The 24,342-nt window shown below is 37.4% G+C and overlaps 1 long non-coding RNA gene across 1 annotated transcript in view; it reads left to right on the top strand.

The window, feature by feature from the left end:
* Nucleotides 1–24,342, top strand: part of LOC147912308 (uncharacterized) — a 162,909-nt gene that overhangs the window by 121,377 nt on the left and 17,190 nt on the right. The window contains exon 2 of the long non-coding RNA XR_015550050.1: nt 1,361–1,436. This is a non-coding gene — a long non-coding RNA (uncharacterized LOC147912308). The remainder of the gene's footprint in view (nt 1–1,360; nt 1,437–24,342) is intronic.

Genomic DNA, 24,342 nt, shown 5'->3' with positions numbered 1-24,342 from the left:
TAAGGCATGAAACATCCTATAGAATTCTATGTCCACATCTGACAGTACAATTTCATGGCAGTTTATTCTTTAAAATCTTTCAATGAATTCCCATTGCACGAAGGAGAGAGATTTCCAGGCGATTGTCAAAGTGTTACAGTATACAGGCCAGAAAACAGTTTGAAAGGGAAAGAAAAAACAAGAAGGAATAGTGAATGACAATAGTATAATAATGCTTTTCATGAAAATCAAGTTTGATCAAGAAGGTAACAGCATATCCTTCTAGAAATCATGGAGATAATTATGTTACAATTGGCTAAGGAGAATCTAGATTAGAGAAGTCACAACTTTTTCTTCTGGATCTGTGAAGGAGATGTATTCTTTATGAAACTTAAGAATATGTGACAAGATCTTCAAATACTGCAAGTGTGGTGTTTTATCCAAACGATGAGTAGCATACCTAAATCCAACAAAAGAATAAAGAAATAGAAAATATTGCAAAAAGAATGAGGCTGATGATCCCAACACTGTAACTTTTTTTTTTCCCTTATGAAAATTTAATTATTTCTGAAATACGACAGAAATGTTGACCTGAAGGAAATGAACAATATGCTTATATATTATTAAAAGCTCAAATAATGATTTAGATACCATGGTTTTGATAGTAGGCCACAACACCATATTGGACAGCATAGGTATAGAGGACTAATACTACTAATGGTAATTGTTTCTAGTAGGGAGTCATTGATTCTAAGTTTTTCTTATGTTTTTTTGTTCTTATCTATATTTTTAAAAATAAATTTATGATAAAAACAATAAAGGAATCTTTATTTTGAAGAAAATATGCTTGATAGATATTGTCATACTCCCAACACTGTAACTTTAAGCAGGTCTGACCCATCAACAAACAAGAAATCTTACACAAAATATAGCTCCCCGGGAAACCATTGAGCACCTATTTGTGCTTGTTTTGTTGTTGTTTTTATCTTTTTTTAAAAATTACAACTCTTCTTTGTCACCATCCATGTGCACCCATTCACTAAAAATCAAGGGCCGGCCCCGTGGCTTAGCGGTTAAGTGCGTGCGCTCCGCTACTGGCAGCCCGGGTTCAGATCCCAGGCGCGCACCTACCGACGCACCGCTTCTCCGGCCATGGGGAGGCCACGTCCCACATACAGCAACTAGAAGGATGTGCAACTATGACATACACCTATCTACTGGGGCTTTGGGGAAAAAAAAAGGAGGAGGATTGGCAATAGATGTTAGCTCAGGGCTAGTCTTCCTCAGCAAAAAGAGGAGGATTGGCATGGATGTTAGTTCAGGGCTGATCTTCCTCACACACACAAAAAGTCCTCAAAACCCTGCTTCCTCTCTGTTCCAGATCTGCCTGACTCCTGACAGAATCTGGGCATCCTGCCTTTGGACCCATCAATGCTTTCCATTTCTGGCCAGGACAGGTAATGCCTTTATCCTAACGCAGACATCAGTAGGCCCAAACTCCTGCACCTACCCACCTAGTCTTTTTCTCAGATTTCTAGCCTTTAAAGGTGAAGGCTCACACAGAGGCCAGGGCACCACGTTGCATGTCAGTTCATAAAGAAATCTGAAACACATAGAGGAGAAATGGACTATGATGGTGAAAAAATACAGTAGAACGTGGGCTGATCTCAGGCAGAGCTCAGTAGATAACAAGGATAATACTCAATGAATAATAAGCATATTATTGTTTCCGAGAGAAGGTAACACAGCACATATCAACAATCCTAAACCTAGGGCTGTAAGGATAGGAAGAAAGCAGTGGATGGTAAAGTGAATGGAAGAGAGATAGCATCAAAAATGCAGCAGGAGAAGAGGGCTCGATAAAAAAAAGTCCTTAGAATGCAATTCCTACAAGAGAGAATATGAAACAGAGAAGAAAGGAAAATGAGCAGAGGTGAATGTGTAAGCTACCATTGGACAAAACTCGTGAAGAACTCACCGAGCAGTCTGAGCAGTTCCAGGTTTCAATTATTCTTAGTATTAGTTATGTAATTCTTCCACTAACAGCGCCTCTCCCCAGAGAGAAGGTCATTATTTATGTCTTAATTTAATAAATATGGCCAAAAGAATGAGCACATCTCTCCAGTCTCTACACATTGCAAGTCTTCCTGTTTCCAGCCAGAGTCATCCTCTAAAAACATAGTTCTGATTATATTCCTTTTCTGTTTAAAATTCTCCATCATTCACTACAGCTAAAATAAGTTCATACTCCTATTCCTGGATTTCAAAGTTCTCTGGTATCTGGCCTACAACTCTTTCCAGCCTTTGTTTTCTCTCCTAATTCTACTTTTCACATTTTCTACTTTAGCCAAATAGAACTGCCAATCATTCCCTGCACATACATTTCTGCAAGTACCTCAGACTTCACAGTTTTTCCTACTATGCCCTATTTAGTCTCAGGTATCACTCAAGCAGTGTTTCAAATGGCACTTCTTCCATGAAGAAAAGTTCAAGTAATTCCTGGCTTCCTCTAATGCCCACAGAATTTCATATGCATCTTACGAATTTACTCTCTTCACGTCTTTTATCAATATTATGTGTATGTAGATGAATGGGTGAACTCATAAATCCAAAGACATTTCTACTACTAGAGTAAATGAGAGGTAGAGACTATCTAAGATGTATGAAGACATTAGAAGTGCCTCCAAAGTCAGAGAATTCTGTGTTTAAAGCCAGGCTCTGCTAGTTTTCTAGTTTTGACCTTGAGTATGTTTTACTTAACCTCTTTCAACTTATTTGAGCTTATCTGTTGAGGAAGAAAGAGGAGGAGGAAGAGAGGAGGAGAAAGAATGTAAAAAAAAAAAAAGAAAAAGAAAAAATACTATTAGCATAATTCTTGGGAAATGAAATATACTCAACTAATATTAGTCATTAACACTATCAATATTATCCATTAGCATTAAGATAATATTAGAAGTAAACCTTTTCAGGTTCAGTTTTACTCACCCCATGATGCCTAGCATATACAAGGGACTCAAATCATATCAGCTAAATGAGGATATATATCTTTTGTTTCATTTATAAAACGTCAACAGGCAAAGAGTATGCTCAGAATTAAAGGACTTTGGCTAACACAAAAGAAATGTAACTTGTAAATGAAAGGCTATCCTTAAAAGAATGATGTGGTAAAGAAGGTGGCGGAGTGGACAGTAAGGATTGGTAACAAAAAGTGAATAATACTAGAACAACTATAAACAATGCAATATCCATAAAATAGAAATTGATAAATTAGAGCAGGTGTTCATAATTTTTGGTCCTGAACGGGGCCTCAGGGGCCTGTGAATCTCCTGAAACTGTATGCAGTATTTGTAAATGAGACAGAGGCCATAGCTTTCATCAGATTTTTGAAAGGATTTATGGCTCAAAAAAGGAACACTTTTTAGAGAATGAGCATATCAGAAAGATCAATGAGAGATCACAGAGAATAAGGCAGTAAAACCTCTGCTTAATGCACGGGTGTTGTTTGGAATGGTTAACATAAACTGTAAGCGATAGCTAACATGAAGCTCCTAAATAGAAAGCAAGGGGAATTATGTTCTTAAGGATGAAAAACATCCACCTTTACCTGCCTTCTGGGAGAGCAAAAATTATTAATTTTGAAATGTGGAAAGTCGTTAGGAGAGGAATTCGCCAAAAGGGTGAAGATCACTGAAAGCAGAGGAAAAAGGGAAAAAAAACAAAAATGAAAAGTTTTCATGTATGTGAGAGAATAGAAAATAGAAAGAGCTTAAAAGATGTTGAAAACTTTTTCTATAAAAAACAAACAAACAAAAGCAAATAAACATTTTGTTGTGATAAAATAAAACTTTGGCTCTTAAAAGTACAATATAGTGTATACTTATAAAACATTATTTATAGTTTACTTCTTTTCCAGGTTAGTTTGTAATGTGTTTCACTGGAAGAGATCTGTGTATAAATGTAGTCATTTTAGATAACTGACGTTACCTTAACTGCTTTTTCACAGTAATCACAATTTACTGAAACTTGTCTAAAAAATTATAACTCCTAGAAACTAAATTACATCAATCTCTTAGTATTCTTTAGATATCGGAGCCTCAAAGCCACTGTGGACTTGCCTAGTATTAGTGATATTGACTTATACTGTATATTTTCCAAGAAACAAATCTATCTCACTAAGGAACTAGTTGAGAGAAAATAAAACCTTGCAATTGATCTCAATATCTAACAATCATATATTTGCTCTCTGTACATAAAAAAATATCATTTTTTGCATTTCAGCCATTCTTACCTTTTAAATATTATGTCTCACTTAAACTAATTCAAGAATACATAAACTTACAAGATCCAAATTTAATCTCAGTTTACACAATGTATTTAGAGTCTGAGTCAAAAAGATTTGATTAAATTACATAAAAAATTTTCCATTATTATCATTTTTGAAACACTGATTATATTGCTGTATGTTAAGATTTGAGTTGTGTTAATCATGACTCTTAAATATGTAGAAGAAAGAAAAGAAATATAGGTTATAGCGGTAAAGAGAGTCTGTCCATAAAATTAAGTATTTCCACATATGTAGTAATTTTAAATAATAGGAAGACACACAAACTTTATTTTCACTGTAAAAGGCGAAGCCATTTATAAAACATTGGTTTAAATCCAAAACCCTAGGGACTTGTTTGCTAATGTAATATTGGATTTCTGAAATCAAGAGGAAAGTCCACTGGGAAACACTACTGCCAAAAGGCTTAGCCTCTGGAAAATCAACTTATACAAAGAATTACAGTTCCAACTGAATAGAAGTAGTCAAATACTGAGCCTAGGACCAGCTACATAATTTGCAGGGCCTAGTGCAAAATAAAAATGCTGAACCACTTGTTCAAAAATTTTTAAGACTTTCAAGATGGCAACAGCAGAGCGTTAAACCAAGCCCAATGCGGGGCCCTGTGTGACTGCATAGACCACATGTCCATAAAGTGGATCCTGCCATGAACCCACTTCATAAGCCTAGGCAGAGTTAGCTAGAATCAGATACCATGATTCTTTATATGGCACCTTAGGCACCAATAGAAAATTCAAACTCCCATTACAAAAGAACTTAAATACTACATTGATAAAACATTTAATAACTGAGTTATAATTTTTTTGTGTGTTATGGAACAGTCAAGTATCTACATACATGCCCTTAGGTGGCCTAAAGATGAAAAAGAAGACATTATGGGAACTTTCATGAGTTCTTGGCAGTGATGTGTAGCCTTTTCCAACAGACAACATTTGCCTAGTGAGATGCCAGATACCACTAAAGGCAATACTTAGTAAGAAAGCAGAAAAATGGCTATTGGGTAGGAAACCAATAGTCTGTACCACTAAAGGCAAAACTGCAGAAACAAGTTTTACAAAGCTTGTGACTCCAACATGATATAAAATATAAAACCTTGAACCTGAAGTTTCCATAGTAGAACTCCAGGAGGAATATGAAACCAGATAAAGATTCAAGGAAAATTAAAAAAACATAAAAGGAAGGATGAAATCTGAGGGTAAATCTAGCATTTGCTTAAGCTGTGAAGGGTGACCATGAAGAGTTAATAAAATGTCACTGTCTTCCCTTGCGTCTAAGTCCTTCTTTCATAAGTTGCCTGTGTTAAGTTTTAATAGACAGGTTATCTCATCTCAAACTAAGATTCATAGGCATGTATTCGTGGACACACATGCATATACATGCACATATTTTAATCTATGTGGCCACAACCAAGGCAGTTACCATCTGTTGCAGTGTACATTTGTGGGAAGTGAGATTTTTAGCTATAAATAAAATTTTGGAACATCACATCTGTTGTCACCAAAGTAAATACGAAAATGACAAAAATCTCCTAGAATTACAATGAATTCAAATAATCCCTAAATTTTTTAAATTTAAGATTTGAACTCCTTTCATCTGAATAACCCAGTTTTGTTCTACAGAATTATCTAATGTGGATTTGGCTGACTTCAAAGTTTATTACCTGGATACATCTTTATTTCATTCAAATTTTAGAAATCAGAGTTGATCAGGAACACTCTAAAGAAGGTGCAGTGATTTTTAAGACACTCTAATCCCACCAGCCAGAGCCTATACTTTCCTGATTTAGAGTCTAAACTAGATTTAAGGAATATCCATATTTATTTAAGCATAAACAGTGGTAAATTACCTTTACTCACCACAGTACACCAGGAACTATGCTAAATATTCTCTATGCATAATACCTTTTAATCTTCAAAATATTTCTGAGATGGTACTGGTAAGATCTCCATCTTACAAATAAGGAAACTGAGGCCTCAAGAGGTTATGGAACCTGCCCCAAGTCCCATAGCACATAATTTAACAATCAAATTTGGTTGTAACAGAGACCTAAAAAGGTTGACTTAAACAAATGAAGGTTTACATTTTTTCTCCTGTAACAAGAAGTCTGGAAAAAATGTTTGCAGCTCAGGAACATGAGCTGGAGGTCTCCATGATTATTTTGGCTGTTAAATCATTGTTACAAGATGGTGGCTCCAACTCTAGTGACAAATTCGTATTCCAGGCCAGAAGGAAGGAAGGAAGAGGAAGAGGTGTCAATGGCTGGGTCGGATCCTTTCTCAAAGAGCTGTCCCAGAAACCCCAGTCAGCAAGTACCACTTAGATTTCATTGACCAGCCTGTATACAAATAAGGCTAAGAAATGCAGAGTTCAAGTTTTTTTGTTGTTTTTTCTAATCTGGGCTTATTGCTGCCCCCAGCAAAATCGGATTTATTAGTAAGAAGGCAGAAAAACAGCTATTGGGTAGGAAACCAATAGTCTGCCTAGCTGCTTAGTACCCTTTTCTCTCTGCATTTTCCTACCTAAGAGGGAGTTTCAGTCCAGAAGTGCTGAGAAGGAGCGTCCATCTTTTTTCTTCACTCTACTCTCTCCTCCATTTGGAATAAGGAAAAGAAAATCATAATGTCCACGTTGCCTCGGGTGCTTCTAAAGAAAAATTATCCTTTCTTTCTTTCTCTCTTATTTTTCTGCTCTCAGATGGAACAATCTCGTGAAACTGGATGTTAACTTGAATGTTTTCATCAAGGCACCAAAGGGAGGGAAAAGTCAGGCCACCTTCTAAGTAATTCGAAATAGGTGGCTGAGAAATAATGAGAAAATCAAATGTTTTTCACCCATATCAAATACATAAGATGACCAAAGTTGTAGTGATCAGAAGAGATTTTTTTTCCTTTCTAAAGAAATTCTTGGGAAGCTGGTGGAGTAATGCAAACCCATCCTCCATCCAAACTCTTTGCCCCTCATCACAAGATATAAGATTCAATCGAGCTACTCAGAGAGATTGAGATGGATTTCGGGACTTAGGAGGTATGTAGTGGACATGTGCCTGACAAATGCTTAAGGACTATAAAGGCAAGAATCTGTAGCTATCAGCTGGAAACAGTAGGACAGAAAAAGAGAGTCCAGACTGTGTTGGTGTTAGCTACAATTCTGCAATAATGCTTGAGTCTTTTTCGTGGAAGTGGGCCATACAGACTCAGAGCCACTTGACACTCCCTAAAAAGAGCACCTAAAAGGATGATAGGACTAACAGTGAGAGTTGGTATAAAAGGACCACCGGGAATCAGAGGCTGATGGGAGTTCAGATGACTAGAGAAAGACACATTGCCCATATCATGGAAAGTACAGTTGAATATCACAGTGGGAATGCTGAGAAACTCAGGAAGGCACCAACGATAGAAGGAGATGGGAGATAGAAGGAGACATATGGAGGTCACAGAGCATGAAGCCGTGTTCACGTTGCCAATTAGGTAAGAGCCTTTCTCATCCCTTGTCCTTCTCCTTCACCTCTCCACCTGCACTAATCCTGGAGAGGGCCAAAAGAACAGCCAGGGAATGGTGGGCAGGTGAGCAATAAAGAGAGACGGTAGTTAGCTTTCTGAAAATACAGGGGATATAAGCTGCCAGTCCCAGTTGGGTGAAGAAAAAATCTTTCCTTTAAACAAATATTGCAGTAAAAAAACCCTTATATCAAACAATTGTAATTACTAAACTGAGACTTGTTCGCTACTTAAAGGGATCATAGGACCCTTTACTAGCTAAGAGTGAGCATAAAAGTCATGCTCTTTTCATTTCATTTCATCCCTGAGTTTTACTGGGGGCAAAGGACGAGCTTACTCCCACTGAGATTTAAAGGCAGCAAGAGAAACAAAAGTACATTTGTACTGAATTATCTCCTGTGAAACTTGCTTGTTCTCCATGCCAGTTAGACGCATCTTTTGCTCCCTGTCTTGGAGAAAAAGGGAGCTGATAGAGCCCAGTTCATCCTGTGTTACACGTGAGGTCCCTAAGGAAATCAAAGACACAGAATTCACCTGGAAAATGATCACCTGACTACCATTAGCACCTCCAGTCCAATGGAGAGCTCTGTTGAGCTAAGCTGAGTCACTCAGGATTCCTATCTGAGCTAGAGAACACAGACCCAATGAGCTTGTTTGCACCTTACCCCTAAACCCAGGCACAAATATTTGATTTTACTACCTAATCAACCGGAAAGCCCGGTCCAGAAGAATGAGCACGATCAAGGACGTGAGAACTATGGCAAAAGTGTACTGTCAGGACACTCTTTTGCTCCCAACTTCAGAACAAATTGAGAAGTACAAATAGGTTCTAAGCACATGAAAAGCACAATGTCAATAATTAAGCTGATCGGAGAATGTGGTTTTAGATGAGCCTGCTATATTTTTATCCCACATCAATCACCAGCATGAGCATGGGACAGCCTAAGGCTTCCCTCGTGGTAGCCAAGCTGATCGCAAGGAGGGGCAGAGAAGGAAAATGCCCTGCGGAGAGGCTGGTTCTGTAAAGGAATGAGCCTGGAGGGGATGAGCTCAGGGCACTGAGTTCCTGCTGTCTGACTCGCCAGTAAGCAGGTCATTCCTCCAGCCCTGGGCCGGGGCGCGTGAAGGCACAGGTGCACTGGAGGCGCTTCCCCCAAACTTTCATATTCTCTCCCCTATATGGAAACACAGAGTGTGGACACTAAACCTTTCCTTCAGCATCAATGTTTGAAGTTTTCAGAAGAGAAAATTGGAGCTGTAGTCATTAAGAGCATGGCCTCTGAGCTGTGCTGCTTGAGTTTAAAGCCTGACTCTCCCACCTCCTAGCAGAGCACACTGTCTCTTCTTTAGCATGGGGCTAGTCAAATCTCTCTCATAGGCTTTTAATTAGTATTTGGGTGGTGAACATGACGTAATCTATGCAGAAATAGAAGTATAATGATGTACACCTGAAATTTATACGATGTTATAAACCAATGTTACTGCAATAAACAAGCAAAAATAAATAAATAAATAAATAAAATGAAGTAGCAAAAAAAAAAACTAAATTAGTTAAGAAATATAAATCACTTAGTGCCTAGAAGATATTAAGTGCTCAATATAGGTTAACTATAATGCAGTTATCTTATTCAAATGCTAAGGGACATATCTCTGGATATGTATATTTCAGCTTTGAGTCATGTTTAACACATTTTATAAATGCCAGCAAACCATCACATTTTCATTATTTTAGATGACCTGCAACATCATCATCTGGCTTCTTTTACTTGATTTTCACCTCAGCATAAGGAAGGAAATCAATTTGAAAGAGATAGTGTGCTATAGCTTGTAGATACAGATTTTTCAGGTTTTTTCTTTTTGCTATTGTGCGTGCCAAGATTTGAATTTGCAGATCTGACTGGGTGATGAATTGCAAGTAAAACTGAAAATTAAAACCATATAAAACAATGTAAATTTTGAACTTGGATAATAATATTCCAATTCTCTATTTATACACTTTTATTTAACTGCTCATAGAGCTTTAAATAATTTTCCCACCGGGACAGAACTTTCCCCCAGAGTTGATGTTTAAACGTCAGCTGCAGATATGTAAGGTAGCCTGTGCAAGTGCATGGTGAAATTAGCAGCTTTGCTTGCTTTGAGAGGAAAAAGTCATCAAGATAATGTTTCAAGGCTTGTTGAGACTGACTCTGGACTATGAAAGATTAGATAAACTTTGGCACTCTTAAACTGCCATTTGAGTTCTTGGTATTTGTAAGAGATAGCTTTCCAAGATCCCATATCCCTCCCAATCTCACTGGCATGCACATTCATGCACGCACACGTACACATGTGAACACAAAAACACACACATTCATAGACACATCGATGACTGTATCAATGAAGAGAAAACAGACTGGTATCTTTCAAGAGGATGATTTTTCGTGGACTTCGAAGAGGAAAGGAAAACCAAGAGCCAAATCAAGTTCATCAGAGAAGCTGAAGTTCAAACCCATGGAGATCACGAACCAACCACATCCAAGGACCAACAGCAAGACTGAGGCTTTAAGGCAAAGTAGTTAAAAGCAGGGACTCTTTGGGACTCTAAGAGCAGGAAAAAGAATGCCCGGGTTCAAATCCCGCTTGTGTCGCTTACCAGCCTGTGTGACATTTGTGAAACTTATTTAATCTCTCTGTACTATATTACCCTCATCTGTAAAATGGAGATACTAACAGTACCTACATTCAGTATGATGGAAATAATACTAGAACCTACCTCAGATGATTGCTCACCTTTAAGAGTGAAAAATAATAGTACCTGCCTCATAGGGTTGCCATGAAGATTAAAAGAGTTAATACATATAAAGCACTTAGGACATTGGCATACAGTGAGCATTAAGTAAGCATTCACTCTGATTGTTATTATCATCAAAGAAACAAAAATGAGATTGGCACAGGAGCAGTTCAGACATAAGCATAGCAGGGCCAGGTAATTGACATGGTTGCAGGGAGCAGAGGGGACTTTGGATTCTCCTTTATGCGCTGTTGAGTACGTGGCATGTGCCTGGGTCAGGCTGACAAAAAATGCCACGAGCAAGGCCAACAGAATAATTTTGTTTTTTTTTTCTAAAAGTCTAAAGCATAGCTCCTGGGGAGAATTGGCCTGCAAGTTATTCAATGCTGAACCAAATGACTTAAGGTTAGCAGTGCTGAATGCCTTTGGTTGAGTCTGTCTTAATATAAAGACCTATTTGTTTGCTCCAAAAATAAAGTTGTCATTTAAAATGAGCCCTTTGAACTCCCACAGACCAAAGTGATCTGTGTGCTGTGGTTATATTTGGCAACCAATAGTTCAGTTACGTCGCTGCCCTCAGTGTAAAACTTTGTGGTACAAACTATAAATCTTCAACATCCCTAAGTTTCTTTATCGGCTATATATCTCATGGGTGTTGATAACACACACACACACACACACACACACACACACAGCCAAGGGAAGTCTCACTTTTACCAAAAATAAAATCATAGATATTAGCTACTCTCTATTAAATTGTAAAAATGTGTAGCCACGTTAAATCTAGGACATTATTTTTTTCAACAATGAGAGTATTCTCATTGATTCTCAATGTCTTTTGTATGGGAAAACAGGATCTTTCCTCTTACATTATGTCTGTCATTTCTGCAATTCTAGTTGCTCCATATATTCAGCTTTTGGTCAATTTATTCCACATGACAAGTAATGAAAGTTAGAAGTTTGAAGATAGTGTCATCAATTTTTAAAGCATGTATTTTAATTATTTTCTACCAACTCAGAAATCCATTTGAAGTACCTCTATAATACCTTACGCTCTAGCCTTACACATAGCAACTTAAAAATGGCAGTGACTGAACGTGTACACACATTTTTCAAGCATTAAATAAATGCTTTCTAAATTAGTCATTTAGATAAAAGGTGTTTTTCTTCTCATCAAATGTTTAAAAGTGGATTATTAATGGTATAAGTAGGGGGCAAGGAACAGAGAAATGTAACCACAGGACCAGTTTAAACTGAGCCCATCTTATCAACAGAATGTTAAAGTTGCCTTGCAGCAACAGCAAGCCAAAACTGCAAATCATGTAGCCAGAGCAGGCACAGAGGAGAAATTTTGACCTAAAATAACACCCAGAACCAAAGATTCTCCCATCATGGAACCAAAGAAATTGGCCACAACTGGAACTTGAAAGCCAGATTCTCATCAGAAGTGAGGGCTCCGTTGTCTAGGAAGATCCAATGTTACATCCCCTTTCCACAATTTACCATAAATGTTTCAAGTCCTCCAATCAAAACCTGCCCCACCAGAACTTCCACATACCGGTCTGTTCCCCCTAACCTCTTAAATTTTGCCCCAAAACCTAGATCAGGGAGACAGATTTGAGAGCCTTTTCTCCTGTCTCCTTGCAGGTCAACCTCGCAATAAGCCTTTTTTTCCTCAAAAGTTGGTGCCATAGAATTGGCTTTTTATGCACATCGGGCCAAGGCCCTCTGCCCTGTAACAGAAAGAACTGCTATTTTCTCGCCTTGTCCATTAAGTCAACTACTTAGTAGTTGTTTTACTTAGTACATTTTAGGTAAAGTTATTGTGATTTCTTTTTGATTACAAATGGAAAGAGAAACTAGGAGAGGAAATAACTCCAAGCTCTATATTGTATTTATTATCCTCACTGGTAAAGTAAGTAAGTGAGAGTAGAGGTGCGAAATTCCAGGTGAGAAAAACATGCTGTTTGAAGAGGAAGTGCTGACATAGAGACTACAAGTAGACAAAAAATATGATTGCTGAAATTTAAAATTCATTTCTAAAAAAGAAAACTAGATGTATAATTATGTCATCATCTACACAGTTCATAGTTTCCAGTAATCCAAATAAAGTGTGTATATTTTGAAACATAATTCAATTAGCAGTCACAGTGATCTAAGTGATCAGTTACAGAAGTAAAGAAAAATGCAACACAACTGGAAACAAATACATTTTTACACTCTCATTTTCACTACATCCTGATTATGATTTTGCTGTACACTTGCAAATTCACTAATTCAGATTAGTCAATAGTTTCAGACTTAGTTTTATGTGTGGTTTGAGAGTTTCTATGGCCCTGAATGGATTTTTTAGCACAGATACATTTAATAAAAATCTGAAAATGTGAAAACTCACTCAGAGAAAATATGCAGCATTGTGAGATACCCTGAGGTTTCGATATAATTACAACATTTTAATGATGTTGATTGACAAAAATGTACCCTAATGACATTAGGATCTTTTTTATGAAATTGTCACTTTATAGTAATTTAAGAACAAAATAATTATTGTTTACAAGAAAATAATAGGGCCGGCCCCGTGGCTTAGGGGTTAAGTGCACGCGCTCTGCCGCTGGCGGCCCGGGTTCAGATCCCGGGCGCCCACCGAGGCACTGCTTCTCTGGCCATGCTGAGGCCGCATCCCACATACAGCAACTAGAAGGATGTGCAGCTATGACATACAACTATCTACTGGGGCTTTGGGGGGAAAAAATAAATAAGTAAAATCTTTAAAAAAAAAAAAGAAAATAATATGATTTAAAAGGTTTTACGAGGGAAAGAAAACAGCAAGTTTGAGAGGGAGACCATTAACAAGGCCAACAGAAGACCAGGTTAAGTTTCTAAGCATGATTACTAAAAACAAATATTTTGGGGACGTCCAGTTTCCGGTCTAGCATGTAAGGAACTTGGAGGTTGTTGCTTCAATCCTCACAACAAGAAAAAATACTGAACAACCTGAAAATCAACAACTCTTCTTAGATCTGTCCAAGAACTAAGGTCATGCTGCAAGTCGCTCCTCTCAAAATTGAAGAGACTAAGGCATATACAGAGAATCACAGCTTACCTGAGCAGAAATCCAGGAGCAGAAACCTTTGCGGGAACCAGTATTAGAGTAGAAAAAACTAAACTATAATTGACAAATTTCTGGAGGCTTTGTGTGGACAAGTCTGAGAGTCAAAAATTCCATGGAGGCCCAGTCTCATAGGAGTCTCAGGATTTTTACCCCCAGGAACCCTACTAGGTTCTCACAGTGAAGATCAGAGAAAAATCCCCTTGTGCTTACAGCAGGGGGAGGGGAAAGTAATCATTTCAAAATATGCCCAGAGCATTCTGTTCTTCTCAACAAGGCCTGCCCTCAAGAGGAAATATTTTACCAAAGCATAACCTACTGGGGTTTTATCAGAGCCTAACTGACCTGGGGGGAGGGAAATACCCAACTCCTGCCCCCTCTAGCTACCCTGTCTGACCTAAAGAAGGGGGAAGAAGGGGAATAAGAAGCATTTGGGTGGGTAACAGCCCAGGGGCACAGGTTGGCCCACTAAAAGACAGATCTAATCATAGGACTATAGAATATCCCCCCCACACCCTACACACACCTTATCACCACATCACTAAAAGCCTATATGTTACAGTTGTCCATAAGAAAACAAACAACTCATTCAAAAATGGGCACAAGATCTGAATAGACAGTGTTAGTGTCAAGAGTGAGTGGGTATATGATAACTCTGTATTTTCCACTCAATTTTTCTATAAACCTAAAACTGCTCATTAAAAAATGGCTATTCATTTAAATTAGTTAATTAGTTAATTAATAAGGCAAAATGCTAATGAGGGGGAATAAAAAGCAATAGTTAGCCTAGAATTAAAAAAAAATACATGCACATAAATGTAGATAGTTAGAAAGATGATAGAGAGGGGCTGCCCCGTGGCTTAGCGGTTAAGTGCGCACGCTCCCCTACTGGCAGCCTGGGTTCGGATCCCCGGCACGCACCGACTCACTGCTTGTTGGGTCATGCTGAGGCAGCGTCCCACATACAGCAACTAGAAGGATGTGCAACTATGACATACACTATCTATTGGGGCTTTGGGGAGAAAAAGGGAAAGAAAAAGGAGGAGGATTGGCAATAGATGTTAGCTCAGGGCCGGTCTTCCTCAGCAAAAAGAGGATGATTGGCATGGATGTAGCTCAGGGCCGATCTTCCTCACAAAAAATTTTTTTCAAAAGGCTAAATAAAAAAAAAAAAAGAAAGATGATAGAGAGATATAGACAGAAGCTCTACTATCCTGTTTTCCTATTTTAAACATTTTTAGCATAAATAATACTGGAACTCTTGTTTTTCCTTATTTAATCTAAGTTATAGTATTTTCCATGTACATCTGTTTTTAAAATAAATCCATTTATTAGAGTCTTCTAATGCTTACTAATAAAAATGCAACCGATCCGTTTCTCTCTTGTTTTTAAATAGTTCGGGCTAGGTTTAACATTCGATCATTTTTATGTAGATTGTCTCTGAAGCAAATCCTACTACTATAATTTCTGAAGCCAGGTTAATGTGTCTGGCTTATTTCTTTTAATACTTTAAGTAATGAAATTCTTTATGGCTTAGGCTCTTCCCATTAGTTATAACTGACAATGAGAAATGTAGTAAAATACGACATGTTTTAAAAGGTGCTAATTAAGCTATAAATGACAACAACTTCGTGACTCTGAAGTGCGTGAGTCATTAGTAATTCCAGTTGGAGTAGTTTTTGGTTGGTCAGCCCTCAATTGTGGAGTCATCTTATAGAAGTAGCATCTCATCAGTATGGAATTACCTAGGTGTGGTTCTGCCCAGAGGCAGAGGGATGGATTGATTGATCTCTAGAAAGTTCTTCCTACCCTAGCCTCTCAGACGTTAAAACTTGCAATTAAAATAAGCTAACTACAGTCCCTCTGCCCTTGATTCCTCCTCTTCCACCCATTATTAAGTGATACCTTCACTCCTGGGCACTTTCTCAACCATTTACAAGTTGATGCCTGTCAGGATTCAGCATCCTCACTTAGTCTCCCTTTAATGATAATTCAAGTGTTGATTCAGCAGGATGCAGAAGAGGTGAAAGAGGGTATACAATTTGAACACACTGAAGAATTTTAAATTCCTGACAGTGAATCCAATTCATTAACATAATTCAGAAGTATTAAGACAGGGAAAGCTCTCAGCTTAGAACTTTTACATTAAAGAAATAAAAGTCTAATTACCATGTTCCATGGAGATTTCATATGTATGATGTATATATATGTACATATATACAGGTATGTGTGTATATAAAGAGAGAGAGAAAACATATATGTATGTGAATATTTATGTAGACCTGCCCTAACCTGAAACCTCAATGTCATTTATAAAATCTGATGAAGGAGAATAATGGCCTGGACTCATGGCTGAAGAAGACCATACTGTGAACAAAACAGCAGTGACAAAAGAAGGCAGCCAATGAGAAAAGGCAGTGTTTTTCCAAATAAAAAATTCTATATATACATCTCCATAATTCTACCCACCCCACCTTCTAGCCACCCTCTTCTTTTCAGGCCTAAACGACTAACCTTTATGTCCATATTCACACATGTAATCAGTTTTCATGTCATTCTTCATAATAACAACAATGGTTATTATTTATTATTATTAGCAATATTCTTGTATACTATTATAATTACCCTTCAAGGATGGTTTTGATACTTATTTTGACTCGTTATTTTCTGTTTAATAAATATGATGAGGAGGTAGTAGGAGAAAGTTAGAACACATTGAGATTTTCTCTACCTCTCATGTGCCCCAAGCATAACTCTGCTATAACCAATCCTTTAGTCTGTTCCACCATACCACATTACCTAACATGACATATCACAGACGCCTCTGCAGGTTTTTCCCCCTGGAGGGAGACACAGTCCTTTAATGAATCTTGGATTCTCTTTATCCATTTTCCCAACCATAACATCAGCCCCAGCATCTCAGCCTATGACAGCCACGTGTGTCTACATGGTGACAGAGGATGCTCACCGTGACCGTTACTCAATTTCACAAGGCATCCTGTGACCTAGGATCAGCCTTACTTCTAAACGTCAACTTAATAAAGATGACACTTCCAGAATCATTTGGGGTATGGAGCTGGAGAGAGGAAGCAGCTCTGTGCAGGGGAACGTGCTCTTGGCTTTATGTTTAATAACCACAGCCTTCATGAGAATTGCTGTCACTTTCAGCTGAACCTCAACTAGCAGGCAGCACACATTGCAAATGCAGAGCAGCCACTTGTGCCTTGGGACTATCCAGCCTAACAGTTCCCACTTCATCACGCGCTGGGAGGAAGAGCTGTTTAAGCAGATGACAAGAGAAGTGATAAAGATAGTAAAGAGAACTTAGAAAGGATCATGTAAAGAAACGTATATTTGCCTCCCACCTTCCCTTCTTCTCTTCCTTCTTTCTTCTTTCCTAATTTCCTTCCTTCCTTTCTTTTAAATCAGAAAGACTCGTTCTTTTCAAAGTCCAGTAACATAACAGATATAAGCATATTTTCAAAAGCAGAGTTCCCTCCATCCATTAGAGATCTCTATCTTGTCTGTGTTGTCCTGGAGAAAAAAGAGAGGACTCTACCTACCCATAGTTAAATAATGACATGAAGGAAGATGCAAAAATATCTTGCATTTCATGAAGCAGCCTGAAAAATAGTATTTTGAATGAACTTCCCATTCTGTCAATGACTTTCTGCCACCAGTTTCTTTAACCCCACACATCCATCTGCATGACATGAGAATGATAAAGCACTACAACATCATAAGGTGGTAACGAGGATTTTATAAGTGTTACCCCAGCGTAATACCACTATGGCATTCACACCACATGTGCTATTATTTGTTTATAATGTCCAAGTTACTGCCTCTGTTTCTTTTATAACCAATGCCTGGAATTGTCTTTCTCCCTTCCCTCCACTCCACTGATCCATCAACTTATCTCCAAACAAACTCACTTCCATGTTTCAATTTAGACTTTTTGTCCTTTTGATTTCTTCATATGTTTGAATTATTTTTGTCTCTGGTCTCTATTCCTCTTATGTTAGCATAGCTGCTGAAACTTATTGAAATGTTGCTGTGTAATGATGTCAAGTTAATCTTGAATTTGTGGTTTGTTCCACAATATAAATTGTAATGTCCTTGAATTTAAAATAATTTATTCTGCTTTTTTCTTTGCATACTCCCTGAAAAACATCAGATATAATGCTGGCCACTAGATAAATAGTGGTAACTAATTATTGTTCATTAATAAATGTAAGATATGTGGCGCCAATTTCCATCTTTCATTACATCACCTCCAATCTCAGTCGTAAGTAGCAAGAAACAGGTAATGGGAATTCAATTTTACAATTGACAGTAGGATGTTGTTTTTTCAGACATGCAAGAGGCCCATGTCTAAAACAAAGCAGAAAAAATAAAGCAAAGCAAAGAAAAATAAGACTATTTTTATCCACTAGTTGCCTGTCCTTTATGAAATATTTGAGATGTGTGACTCCTGGAACTCAATTCTAATGCAATATAGAAAATAAGTGATCAGGATATCATCTAATTTTTTTTTTTTTTATTTTGTGAGGAAGATCGTCCCTGAGCTAACATCCATGCCAATCCTCCTCTTTTTGCTGAGGAAGACCAGCCCTGGGCTAACATCTATGGCCAATCCTCCTCCTTTTTTTCCCCAAAGCCCCAGTAGATAGTTCTATGTCACAGTTGCACATCCTTCTAGTTGCTGTATGTGGGACGCCACCTCAGCGTGGCCGGAGAAGCAGTGCCTCGGTGGGTGCCCGGGATCCGAACCCGGGCCGCCAGTAGCGGAGCACAGGCACTTAACCACTAAGCCACGGGGCCGGCCCCAGGATAACACAAACTTTATTTAAAGTACAGGTTGTGAATTGCAAAGTAGGAGTTTGGAGCCCATAAAAGACCTAGATATATCACCTTTCTCTCTCAAGTATTTTCAAACTCATTCTGCCCATTGGCTTCTGCTACTCTGCCTTTAAATGTGTACAGGCTTCTCTAACATAGAAAAATAAAAATATCTTCACTGAGTCTTTATATTAGTTGGCTTGGGCTGCCATAATAAAATGCCATAGATTGGGTGCTTAAACAAAGGAATTTATTTCTCACAGTTCTTGGGGCTAGGAAGTCCAAGAACAAGGTGCCAGCTGATTCGATTCCCCAGTAAGGGCTCTCTTCCTGGCTTGCAGATGCTGCCTTCTTGCTGTATCCTTACATGGAGGAGAGAGAGAGGAAGGAAGCTGGGTCTCTGGTATCTCTTCTTATTAGGGCACCAATCCCATCATGAAGGCCCTACCCTCACGACCTCATCTAAACCTAATGACCTCCCAAAGACCCCATCTCCAAATACCATCACATTGGAGGTTACAGCTTCAATATATTAATTCAATATATGGACAATTCAGTCCACAGCAGTCTTGTTACTCAATTAAATAACATGTCCTTCATTGTAGAAATTCCTAGTCAAGGCTTACAAAGGTACAGTGCCTACTGTGTGGCAATGATCATTCTAAGTCCTTCACACATGTACCTCCTTTAACACTCACACAATTCTTTGAGGCAGTCACTATGATCATCTCCCTTTTAAGGAGGAGGAAATTTAGGAAAAGAGAGGTTTGGCAACTTTTTATGGATCAAATAACCAGCAAGTGACAAAGCCAAGCTTAAAATTCAACCAAATTGTCTCCAAAATCTGCTAAGCTCCGAAGCCCTCAACTTAAAGGAGAAGTATATATACATCACCTTGTTTTCCTAACGTTTTACCACCACTGTGTTAAGACTTCACAATTTGAGGTGCAACTGCTTTGGAAAACACTCTGACAGTTCCTCAAATGATTAAACATAGAGTTATCATATGACCCAGTAATTCTACTCCTAGGTATGTACCCAAGAGAATTAAAAACATATGTCTACACACAAAAACTTATACACAAATGTTTATATCAGCATTATTCATAATAATCAAAAGGTAGAAACAACCCAAATGTCCATAAACTGAGGAATAGATATATAAAATATATATCCATACCGTGGAATATTATTCAGCCATAAAAACAAATGAAGTACTGATACTTGATACAATATGGATGAACTTTGAAGCCATTAAGCTAAGTGAAAGAAGTCAGTCACAAAAGACCACATACTACATGAGTCCATTCAAATGAAATGTCCAGAACAGGGAAATCTACAGAATCAGAAGCAGATTAATGGTTGCCTATGATGGAGGAAAAGAGAGAGGTTGGAGGATTAGGGAAGTGGTAGTTAAAACATGTGGAGTTTCTTTTCAGGGTGATAAAATGTTCTAAAATTGACTATGGTGATGGTTGCACTTATCTGTGAATATGTTAAAAAACCATTGAATTGCACACTTTAAATGAATGAATTGTATAGTAAGTGAACTATATATATATCAGTAAAGCTGTTTAAAACAAAGACTCCACAGTTTGATATTTACTCAGTTGATGGAATCTGTTTTAGAAACTTAATCTCCTTTGTGCAATCCTTCTCTTTGCTTTCTTTTTTGCTGACTGCTACACTTTCTTCTCTGGCATTTTATGACATTTCCATTTCTCTTTTACTTATTCTTTGCTTTACACTCCTCTCTCACTCCCTCTTTGTAACTCTCCTTTCTCTACCTTCATGCTCCCTTCCCCAAGTGAGTGAGCCTCTTAAGCATGAGTCCTGACCCCGGCTCTTTTCTTTAGATATTTTCTTGGCTAGAGCTTTTTTTGATTTCTTTTTTAAGTTTAGGTTATTAGATTTTTTCACCTGAACTCAAATCCCCTCTCTGTCACCTCAAAGTCAGTGAAGAACTGAGATTGAATAGATTTACGTTTAGATCACCAAAAGTGGAGACTTAGCTCCCCAGGTCTTTTGATCTTGGACATGTCACTTTATTCTACTGTGTTTCACATTCTTCATGTGTAAAATGGGGAAAATATTATCTACCCAAGCCACCTCACCAGATTGTTGGAAGTATCAAATAAGACTATATGTACAGAAAGGGGGATTCTTTGTAAATATTATAAGAATTATATATTATTATAAAGTATTAAAATATTTTTATAAAGTATAAAATATATACTATATAATATAAAATGTAAAATATATACTATATATAATATAATATTATTCTAAATTATAAAATATAAAGTATTATATTAGTATAAATGATTATGTGTGTCTAAAATATAATTCTTTATCTTAAGTTGCTATAATTTGTCCCCTATCATTTTTTCTCTTTCCAAAAATGAAATCTTGCCATCACTGATAATGCTGCTTTTATTTATTCATGTATTCATTCATTTAATCATTCAATCAGCAAGCATACATTCAACCGCCACTATATCTCCCTGTCCTAAGAATGCTGCTAAGTATAGGATACTCAAGGTTTATAAAATAGCCTGCCCTAGTCTTTTAAAGAACTGACATTATAGTGGAAGCAGCAGATAAACATCCAGAAAATTATAATAGAGTGTGATATATATAATCATGGTGTGCATGTGAGCTGAAAGGTAGGTTACCTAATACAGATTTGCAGCTGAATAAATTATGAGAGAAAGTTTTTCTAGAAGTGTGAACTTATGCTCTGAGTTTTAAAAATGGTTTGCTATTAAGCAGGTCATTGGAGTGTCTGAGTTTTTGAGACAGAGGAAAGCAGCCTGTGCAAAGATGCAGAGCAGTATTACCATGCTGAGGACTGTATCAGTCAGCATAAGCCAGGTTATGTTGCAGTAACAAACAGTCCTCAAATATTAGTGAGTTATAAGCACAAAGGTTTGTTTCACACTACACTCTACCAAAGGTTGGCTAGGGGGCTCCAACCACTGTTGTTACTTCAGAACCCAGGCTAACAGAGGGACCACTATCTTGAATATTGTTGATCCCTGTGCCATATGGATAAGAGAAGGGTTTTGGGTGGGTCATTGATCTTTCAGCCCTAAAGTTACGTGTATAACTTCCATTTATAACTCATCAGCTAGATCTGGTCGTATAATATTCATTTAAACTCAAGATTGCTAGAAAGTCCATTCTTGTCTGATTCCCATAAGAGGGAGAAACCAGAAATATTTTCTTGTGCAGAGACTGTACAGGAAAGTCCAAAAAGGCCATTCCAAAAAAAAGTATTAAAATGATGGCAACACCATTGTAATAAGTGTATAATATTCCAAAGTTACAGCTTTGAATATGTAAACCCCACTTGCAAACAAATCAACCACATGACTTTATAGTAACATCTAAAAATTGAAAACATTATGCTATATACATATAAATTAAATTATACAGAAAATAAATTTAATTCAAAGTCACAACACTATCGTTTAAAAGACATTTAATGATAAATATATTTCTATTTAAATCCTACAGAGATTAACTACTATTAAACAAGCCTATGAGCAATATTTAGAAATATTTAGCTATTGTAAAAAAAGTCTTTATAAAAGAATTTTATGATTAATTGGATTGTTGGGGATGAATACAGTGTCTATTATCTCTAGAAGAAACATGTTCTAGCTAGGATTTGAAGATCATGAGGTCATAGTTCAAAAAGTATACTGGATTATAGGATTATGTATGCCAAAATCCAAGAATGATAAGTTACCTACAGATATAATCAAACAACGCTTTATGGCAACAGCAAAGGAAAATCACATATTTTCTTTCTTATAAGGAAGACTGTATCATTTAATACAAAGAACATAGGTTTTAGCATCAGACGTCTGGGTTTAAACCTTCACTTTCCCATTTTCTAGTGGCATGAACCTGTTAGCTACCTCTCTGAGACTCAACTGCATATCTGTAATACAGAGATAATAACAGTCATCTCATAGATTATGGGAATTACATGTGACAACAGAATATAGGAGTATCTAATTATCTCTACAGAATAGACACTGGATAAATAGCAATATCTTTTTCTTCTAGTCCCTTCTTAAGATGGGCATATTTTCCCTTTAAATACGAGCTGATTTTCAAAATGTGTTGTAACTGGAGCTCCTTAACAAAGCTACTTCCACCAGATTAACGTCCTAATCAAATTTACTTCCCCTCAACTGGGTTCCTGATGACACATGATTGGTCTCCCTATTACTGCTGAGTCATCCCCATTCAGCAGCCACCCAGCCAAGCACTGATTTATTGACTACTCACTATACCCCAGGGAGGCACTGAGCTAGGCCAGATCTAAAGATTGAAAATTAGAGCAACTAGTACATCCTGAAGACGCTCAAATGCTATTTCCAGAACAAACTCAAGCAATAATAAACATACAGTCACATTAGGTTCATTCTAAAACAGAGTTCCTCAGATCACAGAACTGAAAACTGTGTCCAAAATATCTTTGAGACAATGGTCTTCGTCAATACTCTCTTCTTCTCAACCCTGTTTCCTCAAGTTTCCTGAATTTTCAGTGGGGAGAAGAGGCAGCAACAGAAATTCCGCCATTAAAATTGTTCAAAATTATGACTCTAGGGCACCTACATCTTCTAACTCCATAGCTACCTCCCTCCCCAACCAATGATCCTGTTTTAGGGATATGAAGGCAGCTCCTCACACAGAGGTTGGCAGTCCCCTTGTAGAAGAGACTCTACATTGTAATATCCAGGCATTCATTTAATTTGGGTAACTTTCAAATTGTGGATGAAGAGTTAGGATCAAAGCTCAAGAGTTTATGACTTTGAGTCATGTTGGTGGCACAGCAAGATAAAAAACACTTGGTAAAAGTGACTGAGAAAAGAGTCATCAAATCCCAGGGGGATCTTTTAATGCAATGACAAATTCAAGAATGCATCTAACCATCTACAGATTCAGTGCAATCCCTATCCAAACTCCAGTGGAATTTTTCACAGAAATAGAACAAACAATCCTAAAATTTGTATGCAGGCATAGAAGACCCTAAATAGCCAAAGCAATCTTGAGAAAGAAGAACTGGAGGCAACACACTCCCTGATTTCAAAATACATTACAAAGCTGTAGTAATCAAAACAGTATGGTATTGGCATAAAAACAGACACATAGATCAATGGAACAGAATACAGAGCCCAGAAATAAACCCACACATGTTTTGTCAATTAATTTACAACAAAGGAACCAAGAATATACAATGAAGAAAAGACAGTCTCTTCAATAAGTGAGGTTGGGAAAACTGGGGCACATGTGAAAGAATGATACTGGATGACTGTCTTACACCTTCCAGAAAAACTAACTCAAAATGGATTCAAGATTTGAACATAAGACCTGAAAGCATAAAACTTCTAGAAGAAAACATAGGCAATAAGCTGTTTGACATAGTCTTGGCAATGATTTTTTGGATTTGACACCAAAAGTAAAAGCAAAGGAAGGAAAAATAAACAAGTGGGACCACATCAAACTGAAAAGCTTCTTAACAGCAAAGAAAACCATCAACAAAATAAAAAGGCAACCTACCGATTGGAAGAAAATGTTTGCAAATCATCTATCTGATGAGGGGTTAATATCCAAACTATATAATGAACTCATACAACTCAATAGCAAAAAAACAAAAAATCTGATTAAAAAATGAGCAGAGGGTCTAAATAGACATTTTTCCAAAGAAGACATACAGATGGCCAACAAGTGCATGAAAATGTGTTCAACGTCACTAACCATCAGGGAAATGCAAATCAAAACCACA

Source organism: Ceratotherium simum, chromosome 37 (genome assembly GCF_057802395.1).
Source record: "Ceratotherium simum simum isolate JZ-2026a chromosome 37, ASM5780239v1, whole genome shotgun sequence".
Classification (NCBI taxonomy): Eukaryota; Metazoa; Chordata; class Mammalia; order Perissodactyla; family Rhinocerotidae; genus Ceratotherium; species Ceratotherium simum.
This window is presented reverse-complemented; position numbering and strand designations above follow the sequence as displayed.